This window comes from Sinocyclocheilus anshuiensis, unplaced genomic scaffold (genome assembly GCF_001515605.1).
Source record: "Sinocyclocheilus anshuiensis isolate Anshui unplaced genomic scaffold, SAMN03320099.WGS_v1.1 scaffold322, whole genome shotgun sequence".
NCBI classification, from domain to species: Eukaryota; Metazoa; Chordata; class Actinopteri; order Cypriniformes; family Cyprinidae; genus Sinocyclocheilus; species Sinocyclocheilus anshuiensis.
In genome coordinates, this window is record NW_015542366.1 from 1,734,362 (window position 1) to 1,745,979 (window position 11,618).

Consider the following 11,618-nt stretch of genomic DNA (forward strand, 5'->3'; position numbering starts at 1 on the left):
CGGTCACGCAGGGACGTTCCCAAAGCGATCTCGATGCAGCTCGAGTTCCTGAAGGGGAATCCACGATTGTCCCTTATTTTCCTTTTCTGAAATTGCAACTTGTCTCATTTGAAGGAATTTGTGTAAGGAGGTGTAAAGATGTAAAGGTGTAAAGGATGGCTTCCTTCCCCTCTGTGTGGATTCTGTGGAACTTAAACACCTCTAAATGCTCAACAGAAATGTCTTTGAATAGCTATAATGCTCAACACTTTAAACATTTTTGTATGAAGTATTGACTGTACTTTTGCCACACAACATAACATGGTGAGGACATTGATCTATATACTGATTGATCTATATATAGGCTGGCTTCAGTGACATGTTCAGATGGGGGCTGTAAGGGCCCCTTTTGCAATTAAACTGTTTTTGCTGTCAAAGGCCTTTTGAAGCAAAGCCTTTATTGTGAAGAAAAGTAGGCGTAACTACAGTAAACAGCAGCTGAGTTTCAATATGTGAGGCAAAGCGCTAAATATATGAATGTCACAAAATCACATTGTTTCTCTGAAACAGTGCAGAACACTGCACTCTGACCATAGTGGGATATTGCCAACATGATTCATTATATAACCTTTGGAACAGAACTGCAGGGAAATCAATCCCATAAGACTGAATTAACTTACGAACTACAACTACAGCTGACTTAAAATTAAAGATTTTTCTTTATATAAAACAGTACAAATTTATTTATTATTTATATAAATTATTATTTTTTTAGTTTTAGTTTTTTTAGTTTTTAAAAACTCAAATCTAGGCTAGGCTAAAAATAAATAGATAGGCTATGTAATACAATTTTATTGATAGTTGATTTTTTCATAATGACTCAGATTTGACGCATTTGATGTGGGTTGGGCCGCGGCCCAACTGGCTATACCAGTTCCGCGCTGTGACGGTACAGCAACAGATCTATGCAACTTCAAAACAAACAACAGACAGATCAGAAATTTGACTGTTTATCGATAAACTTATTTTCATCATGTTTTCACAGCACAAAACTCGATTGCTAAATCACATTTCTGATTACATGTGTTAATCTGTATAGTGACAGTCAAAATTTCATACGGTCCTTATGTGGCTTCTTGTTCAGCTGCTAGACCACCTATAAACATTTTATAGAATACATATATTTTTCAGTGTTTCGGATGCATTCATAGCACTAAAAATAGTGAAAAGGTCTGCCACTAAAGGAGTTATATTTCTATCCCCTTTTATCTCTTGTCTCTATGATCCATGAAGGGTTCTCACAGACCATTATGTGTATTTATTTTAAGATAATCCCCTTTGTTCTAATTAGTCTGTTACATGCATGCCTGTCTCTGCAGCTGGGTATTGTTTGGAGCATGGTGAAAGAGATGAAGGGAATGAAATAGGATAGTGACAATAATAGACAGTGTGGTTGCCATAGAATAGGTCATATAGGATCCATGCATTAAATGTAAAATGACAGCAACAAATATAATGGTATACACACATACACATTAGCTCTCATTTCATTAGATTTTTTTCATTCAAATCTAATGCACAAATCCAATATAATGATCCATTTATATACTCGTATATATATACACATAACTTATTGTGTATTTGACGTTTTAAATGCAATAAACCACACAAAGTAGTACTGAGTTATTTTTCTGGTCTTATTGAGCTTGAATGGTTTAAAATTATTTGCAGTTGGAGATGATAATGCAGAATGAGAGAAATGAGCTCTGACAGAATTCAGACATACTTTAATGCTGATTCAGTAGCAGTCTGAAAACCACCCATGTTTTAGATTGTTCCTCCACCATAATAACCGATCCTCCTGAATACAGTTGTGTAGCTGTTTTCTCTTTTTTGACATGGAGATTATTTGACTGCAGGCTATTGGAAATGAATTCCTGCAGAAAAATTAAGATTCCTTAAAATGCCTAGACACAAAACTAGAGAAAACATTCTATGTGATGTGGATACAATTCTCTGGCCGGGCAGAAATGAGAGGTTTGATGAATAAATTCAGTGCTTACAACATAATAGCTAACATGTTTGTGATATTTTTGAATTTTTACTGTAGTGAACAATCAAAAATTCCAATGCAATTGCTTAAAAATGTCCTAAAAACCAACAACCTTGTAAAGTAATTTACATCTCCGGTTAAATCTTTATCTTTATTTGGCATAATGCTTTTGTTTCTTATTCACAGACAGCAAGGTTTTTTTTTTTTTTTAATTAGACTTTATGGTGGGAGAATATTTCTTTTAGGCTGATAAAAAGCAGCCCTATTTGCAATTGTTAAAGACATTTTGTTGCATCACTTTCAAATTGCCCTCTGCTCTTTCATCATAACAGGAATCTTGGTCCACCTCATTCTTTACACATTTCAGCTTAACTGAAATATGTTTGTGAAGCCAACACCTTTTTGGCCTTTCTTGGTTTCCCGCTCATTACAAAAATGGTTCTGATTTAAATCTTGTATCAGATTAATCTTCCATGTAACACATTTAAGTGAAGCAGGACTAATGTCATATATCAGAATAATGTATTCAGCTAAACTGAAAAATTAACAATATTTCATTAACAAATTATATACTATATATGAGATAGTACACTTGAAAAACAAAACTGTATGGTAATGATATAGCCTTCATGGAAATGTATGAAACTCTGTATTATCATATAAATTACCTTGTTGTTAACCCACAGTGACCACTTATCAATTAAATTAATTACTTTATACATACTTTTGAAAACAACTGTGTATATTGTTATATGTATTATCTATACTTTATCTCTAAAAGTAATTACTATTTTGAATTTGTTTAAAACTATTTAAAGGAATAGTTTACCCCAAAATGATCATTCTTTCACAATTTACTCACCTTCTGTAAATGACAGAATTTTTCATTTTTGGGTGAAATATTCCTTTAATGTATTATCTGTATAAACCTTGTTTCTAAAATTTCCTAAGCAAATAAATAATAGAAAAATACTTATATGTGATATTCTTGCCTATTAGGAAAAGCGCATATGTGAGTAATGAATGACATGCTTTGAAAACTATGCTATTCAAAAAGGATCCCCGCCTTTCCCTTAAACATATTCTTTCAATAATTATAGCCTTTAAGTCAGTTGTATGTGGTGGCCTTTCTGATTTGCAAATCTGTCGCCTCTACTATCACTCTAAACACTAGTGATTATTTATAGCCTGTTATTCGCAAGGAAATAACATCACCATAAGAGAAAATGTGAATCATAACATATTTTTACCAAAGAACACAAATGTATTTTGCCTCTTTACATCAGTTAATCTATATAACACCACACAATTCCATAAAAAGGTGGGAAAAGGACACATAAACTACTTAATAAGAAAAGAAGTAGCATATGGTAAAAGTGCAGTGCACTCATTTGATTATAAATAACCAAAGATGACACATCAGGTTTGATATCTCAGTCATTAAAAATTACAATGAATAAACTATAAAAGTAAAGGGTGGAGCTTTAGCAGACTTTCAACCAAAAAGCTTAAAGATCAGGTATCATCAAAACATTCAGGTGAATAGATGTGGTTAGGCAGGCCAATTATTGGCTGTTGTGATGGCTCATCCATTTGTCATGCATTTCAGTATTCTGTATTTGCGAATATGAGAGTCTGAGACACGTTGGACGTGTTTCAATGACCAGGGGCGGACTTAAATAATAAGCGAGGTAAGCGGCCGCTTAGGGCCCCGGGGAATCAGGGTGCCCCATCTGATATTGCAGAAACATATTTGCAGAGTTGAGCAATGTAGCCAATCACAGACATATTTGTTGATTTCTTGATGACCAGAAGTGTTTAAGTTAGAATCCACACACCGCTCAAAACGCCGAGTTTGTCAAGTGCTGAGTTCTGCAAGCTCGGGAATCCTCTCATTATAACAAAGTGTAGATACGATGTAAATAAGAGATTCGTAGTGCGTTGTAAAGAGCTTATTAAAGGAACGTCGTGAGATCGCAATCAACTGAAGTGAGTGACCGCTTTTAGTGATTATATGAGGAAGCGCTCTTTGCACGCGTTCTAGGCTGTATATTACTGTCTGACTGTCTCAGAACAGAGATATTCACCTCAGTAAAAAAAGAATTGTGTTTCGAGTCATAATTTTACTTGTCAATCTTGATGTTTCAAAATGACTCTCTTGTGTGCTTCTCCTCGGCGCGCCGGCGCAAACTGCCACGCACTCGTATAAATGCGAACATTTGGGATATGGAATGTGTTGCATGAGAATTTTATGTTTGTTAAAGAATTGAAAAATGTTACAATTTATCAAATTGACCAGTGCAAGCATTTTTTTTTTTTTAATCTTTTGTGATCCGAAACAAATAAGGTATATGGCTTTAGAACAGCATGAGGTTGACTAATTACTGAAGTGCAAGCATTTATTTTTTTTAATCTTTTGTGATCCGAAACAAATAAGGTATATGGCTTTAGAACAGCATGAGGTTGACTAATTACTGTTGTGAAGGGATAAATAAACTATAAACTATGAGAGCGAGCGAGCAAAATAAGGGTTAGGCTTAAAAGAGCACATAGTTATTGTGTTGGGGCCCCATACCTGGAATTTGCTTAGGGCTCATAAGTCCGCCCCTGTCAATGACTGACAGATCAAATCTTAAGTCAATATTTGACATACACCCTCTTGCACTAATAAATAGCACAATTTGGGACATAATGGTTCACTCAGAAATTTCTAGTAAATTTCAGTAGAAAGAGCAAGTAACCCATTGAATTAAACATGAAATTCTGAAGTAGTGAGACATTTTATCTTGCTTTGCTTTCAAAATGCGTGTGTGAAACTGCTATCATTTTCTCCTGTGTTTTAGTTTAGCTTGTATTTACGAAGTAGATTACTTCTGTTCTGACAAGGTATAGTGTATGAGGTTTGTGTATTTTTAGGTTTATGAGAAAACACTCCAACTGAAACGCATCTGTCGGGATGTATTGTTAGATACATAATATGAAAGAAGGTGTGTCTGTGTGTACGTCTGTGTCCATCAATGTGACAGAGATGTTGATGTGATAAGAGTTTGTGCGTGTTTGTGCTTGCTTGTAACATTCTCCACCCAATAGGAAATTAATACAATACACTATGATTGTGAAAGAGGGACAATTTGTGTGTTTGTTAGATGAATGGTTTGAGTGTGAGCGCAACAGGTTCTGAATGTGCACACACCCTAAAACAAACTGTCTGAAAGAATGAGAGAGAATAAAGAAAGATGTTTTAAACCAAAAGAGAGAAGCTTCAAATTTGAATTGTTTCGGTCTGTTTTGATCATAAATATAAATAACTGTTAGAGTACGCTGACACAAAACGTAGAATGAGAATAAAGTAGAATCTGCACATCAAATCAAATTGCACTTTTAAAGAAACATTGTGTCTCATGATTGTGTCAAAAATAATTCTTGTCTTTGGGACACCAGAAAGTGAGTCAAGTGATATATGACTTATGGTTAAACAGGTCTTTGGAATAAATGAGCATTTTTTCAAATGAACACATCAAATGTTATGTGTCATCTACTTTATACCTTAATGGTGAGCTTTTTCCTTTATTAAACATATTTAGGCCAAGGTGTGCCATCTGTGACGTGTATATTGAGAATGTGCAAATAATTCTGTTGAGAAATCTTTTCCTCTTTGTTCTTTATTTCTTTCACATACTTCCTCAATTTTATATTTATGATTCACAATATTATACACAAATTAATAATCTTTCGCAATACAGTATAACCAAAGGCCTTTAATATACATTTTAGAGAACAATCACATTTTGTCCCACCTCATGACATAACATTGTGAATTTCCTTCAAAAGTGTAATATTTCCATATGCTTGAGCCAGTGACCCACTAGCAGGTCTTCAGTCATTAGCTGCATTAACATAATCACTGAATCAGTTGGTAGGTGTGACACCCTCAGGACCATAGCTGGGGTATGCAGGGCCCCGATGCAGGTTGTACCTGTGGGTTCAGGTTAAAATCGTGTTCAGTTGAAATCACATTTCAGAAATGTGGGGGCAGGGGTTGAAACAGCCGGAGGCCCCTAGAAGCATCCCCACCTTGCTCCCAGATAGTGACAGCCCTGGAGGACACCCCCAACCAAAATCAAGTTACTACAAGTCTGTTAGTGGGACTGGGACGCAGCCTTGACTTGGCTTTCTGAAGCCTGTAAAACAGATGTGGGACCACACTCCTTCACTGCAGCCATGGCGAATTTCATTCCAGGGGTAGCATCATGACCACCTATAGTATTTCCTATGATACAAGCAGCTACATAAAGTGTATCAAATTATTATTATTTTTTTGCTGATATTATATCCCATATGGTGTAGACTTGTTGGATTTTACTCTATATGTTGTGCCTTGCAATTCCATTCTGCCTTTTTTTCTAAGTAATTGAACAAGGTTTGAGGTAGGCAGTTTAAGCCATTTTCAGGTTTCTGAAAACGGTCTTAATTTTACCACAGTTGTAATGCATCTTTTTCAGAAGATGTCATTCTCATTTCTTCTTTTAGCCTGCAAAGAGTTGTAAAAGGCAGGCACTGTCATATACTGCTTCAAATGGAGGAGAGGAAGGTGAAAAAGAGATCATTGGGGCTTCTTCTTCAACGTGGTCTTCATCTTATTGTAGCTCTCAAAAGTGAAGTAATTGGAAAGTTGTTCCAAGGTCTTCAAGTAACCCTGAACACCTTGGGTGCTTCTCAATCAGAAGGCTGAGTCATAGTAAGGCTTCATATCTGGGCTGCCATCAGGCCTCGTTAAAGGACATCTCAGTTGAAGGATCTTTGAAAGGGAGTCTTCGTTTCACATGCTTCATTTGGCCTGTTTTGAATAGTGCATTAGGTGTATCCTTCGCGTCCTTCTATCACCCTCAATCCTTTGCACACATTCCAATTCACGAAAAATAATTAGCTGAAAATGAATCGGCACTGAGCTCATTCAACTTAATTGTGTCACGCAAGACAAAAAATTATTTTGGAGATGAAGGCATTGTGTTTTCTTGTAAATTAATCACATAATTCTAAACTGTGCATAATGTAAACCATTGGGAGACCACAGACGGTTGTCATTACCTACTGCATTGATAGATGCATTTTTAATATAAAGTATTCTTCAAATTATATTTTTAATAGTATTTTTGTGGAAACATGTATGAGGTATCCATACGTGCTTACTAGATCGTCTCATTTCAGCGTTTAATGCTGAGCAGGACTCTAGCCATGAAGTCTCAGAAGGACTGGACTATGAAGGATGCTAAGATGCAGCCTTCTGTTTGAGAAGCTTGATCAGCTGGTTCAGGCTTGTTTGATTGGGGTTGGAGCTGAAATCTGCACACGATAGCTCTCCAGGAGGAGGGTTGAAGACCCCTGGACTGGAGGCTTGTCGAGCACTTTAAGAGCCTGGAGGACGAAAGTTGAATGTTTAAATTTGTATTAGGGACACCATGATCAACAGTGTCAAAGGCTGTATTTACTGTAGGTCTAAAGGCTCCAACAACACCACCCTTGTCTAGTTTATGTCTAAAGCCAAACTGCTTGGGGTGTTCTAAAAGTATTACTCTTAGAATGAGTGGTAAGATGTTCGGCCACATAGTTTTTAATGACCTTTGGCATAACAGGTTGGACACTATATGGCCCATAATTGTTTAGCTCTAATGGACCCCAAACTTTCTAAATAGGTGTTATGATGTCTTTGAGAAAATCCCTGAGTTGACAGACCTTTGAAAGATATTTCAGTTTGGAATAGACAAGCACTAAATATCTTATGCCAACACTTAGTGAATGGAACTGTAAGCGTGGTTTCCCTACAGTGGTTCAGTCTGTAGGATTGCCAAATGACTAAAGAAACGTTATCAGCACAATGGTATAAAAAAGTACATTTCATGTCGATTACCACCCACTGCTACTTACCATCGACAGAAATAAGCACAGTTAGAATAGCCAAATATGTCGGAGAGCGTTGCTATTATGTGACTAAATTGTATTGCAAATAGGTAGCACTTTAATGTTAACGTTGAATTGAGACTATAGTTAGCACATAACTTAGAATTAAAATGGTTTAATAATAGTATTCATTATGGTCACACTTAATTTGGTTACAAAATAGATGAAGGATGGTAAAGGGAGAGAGAGCAGAGCCCCAAGAAAAGGGCCCCAGCCAAGAAAAGAGACAAAGCAACAGTTACAGTCTTCGGTTACACTTTTTAAGGTGTCCTTGTTACAGTGTAATTATAAATTTAAGTACTGAGTAATATTAATTAACTACATGCACATACTATATGGTTAGGATTAGGGTTGGGCTTAGGGTTACTTACATGTAATTATGCATAATTAATTGTCATTATAATAGCAAGTACATGTAACATGTGTAACAAGAACACCTTAAAATAGAGTGTTACCCAACCTTCTTTTATCCCTTCCTTGACCATGTGACTAAAAACCAAATGTGAGACATTCAAACTGACCAATCAGCAAATTACAGCTTTGCCCACCCTGCAAAAGGTGTGACAATTAGCAGACCCCCCAGTGTATACACATGTTGGCCTACAGGCCTTGATCACAATCAGCACCTCTGTGCCTTCAGGAATTCCAAATGGACCTTTTGTTATGGAAGATAGGTTTGGGACAGGAAAGCAAAAGTCTTTGATAATTTTTGACCCTACAGAACATTTACTCTGTGGAGCTCTGTGGAGTGTTTATATTTCCTTCCATTGCAGATGTATGGATATGGGAGATTGGAAATACACAACTGATTATGATTTTAGGAGGTATATTAAATTTCATGATATAAATTTACTTTCATGACATTCATTTCATGATATAAATTTACTTTATACTGTAATAATGTTTTATAATTATAATAATCTGTTCCTCCACTCCAACCAGCATGCAAAGACGTCTGATGATGTTTGCCTGAAGCAAACTAATCTAGTTCATAACCTGCTCCACAACAGCTTAGGGTCTTGGAGTAAACTGCTTGCTAACATATCGTTAGAAGTAGCCAGTATTTTTGGAACAGAAGATGAGCAGAATGGATTACAAAGGCCTTACTATACTATACTACATTATGTTTTATTAACAAAGTTTGGGAAGAGCACGTTCAGATAATTACCTAAATAACACGAAAGAAACACATTCAGTAATCTACTCAATTAACAAGATAAAAGGTATATATACACAGCAGACTTACCTCTGTTCTGTGACAGTTTTCTAGCATCCTTCCATCACCCCATCTCCTCAATTCTAAATATTCCTATCTCAACCCTGGGGGGATATTAACGAAATATTAACTTTCCACAGTATTTAGGTTTTTAGAAAGAAAAACATACCAGTTGCTTTTGTTTGTTTTTGTATAAATTTAGGCTTGCTTGAAGTGGGTTCTGAAGTGCATAAACTATGAAACATGTTGAAACATTTGTAGTTTACAAATAAATTCCTAGATGTACACCATGTGCCAGTCATGTGACTTCAATAAGATTTTGTGCTGCTTTTCCCTGTGCTTCATCTTCTTCTTTTTTAAGACAATGTTCTCCAGATAGGTTCTTGATCTCCTGGAGGAAATTAATACTAATAATGTGGTTTTGGACTCTGACCATTCCTGTTTATGTATGTGCATTTTCAATCAATCAATCAATCAATCAAATTATTATTATTATTATTAGAATAATACATAGATCAAAATTATTTATATTGAATATAATATTCGTTTTCTTTATAGCAATGTTTTTAAAAAAATCTTTGTACATTAATTCACTGTACATTAGGGTTAAAAAAAGATTCTATTAAACAAAAATCACAATAATCAACATCTACATGAAATCTCTTACACACTTTACTTATATTAATCAGCATAACTGGATTGTTTCAGTATAGGGCACAAATGAAATGTAACCTGACTCATTTAGTGGACTGAATTAATTAGTGACATTTGCTATCATGTCGTTCACATGCACAGGTGAATGCACTTTTAATTTAACAGACAAGATATTTCTTGAACAAAATGCACCCAGCACTATAGGGGAGAGATGAGCTATTTTTCACATTTCTTACTCCAGTTAATTTTTTCATGATGGGTTTATTTTTGAAAGTCATTTTATGTGGACACGTAGCCTATGCCTACCGTACGTCTTAGCTGCAGAAAAAAAAAATAAAGTAACAAACAATATGATTGGAGGATAGAACACACATTTTTGCCGTTCGAGCTTTGTAACAGCCTAATAGATTCATTCTATTAATAGGTTTCATTTTTTTCTAATTTCAGTTCTATTCAATTTTACTGTAATAACCATGTGAGGTACGGAAAACCTTATCACAACCTTTTCACGACACAAATAAACAGTTAAAGTAACTTGCAGGGTACACCCTTTATTGTTGACGGAGTAAGAGCGTAAATCTGATGCTGTAGTGCACGCTACGGAGATTCGTCACCAAAATTGCACCTGTTAGACTACCACACCTTACCTTACAAACGTCAACACACCTTATATTTTACTGGCCCAAGTTTTGTCTTGTCAGTCTGTAAACTTTGAACGAAAACGCATCACATAGGCTAGAAGCATCGCAAGGACTATTGTAAGGGATATTGGTCGTTAGGCTATTCATGGTTATGACTTTGAAGAGCGGGAGAAGGTAGGTCACTGAATGAAAGACAAATTAATTCATGTTAAAAAGAACTTATAAACGAATATTGTGTCAAGATTTCGATAGTAGTTCGATAGTATATATATTTATAATTTATATTTTATTTACATGCGTTAGCTACAGCAAAAGAAATGTTTCCCTTTATTGCTCAATTTGTCAAAAAATGGGACAAACAAACAATAAATAAAATTAAATAAAATAATGAATGCATTTTTGACTATAGCAAAGCGAATGTATATAATCTAATGAATAAGTGTTTTTCTGTCTTTAAACTCATAGACAACAATCTGTTCACGCCATAATTAAGATGACAGACATACATTTTTGGAGCCTATTGTAATAAACATAACTGTTGTAGTTAAGTACAGTATAATTATATAAATATATTATTTATAGAATTATATAAATAAAATAATAATTATTTTAAATTTACAAGAAAATGTGACCCCACAATTAGTAGCACATTTATACATGTATAATTTTCATCTATAAATGATGTAAGTTTTTAAATATTTTCCACTACATATCTGCCAAATTCTTATGGTCAGTGTATGCTGTTCAAATCTCCTCAAATTTATAGTTAGTCACAATTAGCTATTGCACAGTGCTTAGATTGCGTATAATCAGTTATGGGAATGGCCAAAATTCACTATGGGGGACTCGAGCTATGGGGTGTCTTTTCCTAACCTTATGAAATGTCAAATTCATACATTTATATTTACAAACCTTTAAAAAATAATAATGAAAAAAAAATAAATTGAATCAGAATAATAAGATACAATCAGGAAGAATAGGTTAACAACCAGGGGTTTAGATTATGCGGGGGACGTGTCCCCCCCACTTTTAATATCACGTAATTTTGTCCCCCACACTTTTTCGGGCAAGTGTGTTCGCATAGAGGTTTTCAAGAGCCGGTGTGAATAAATATAGA

At 35.1% G+C, this 11,618-nt stretch overlaps 1 protein-coding gene and 1 long non-coding RNA gene across 5 annotated transcripts in view; both read left to right on the forward strand.

Moving 5' to 3' along the window:
- Positions 1-11,618, forward strand: part of LOC107692164 (mucin-17-like) — a 41,904-nt gene that overhangs the window by 11,166 nt on the left and 19,120 nt on the right. The window lies entirely within an intron of this gene.
- The window catches only part of LOC107692168 (uncharacterized), a 3,589-nt gene continuing 2,484 nt past the window's right edge, over positions 10,514-11,618 (forward strand). The window contains exon 1 of the long non-coding RNA XR_001634621.1: positions 10,514-10,675. This is a non-coding gene — a long non-coding RNA (uncharacterized LOC107692168). The remainder of the gene's footprint in view (positions 10,676-11,618) is intronic.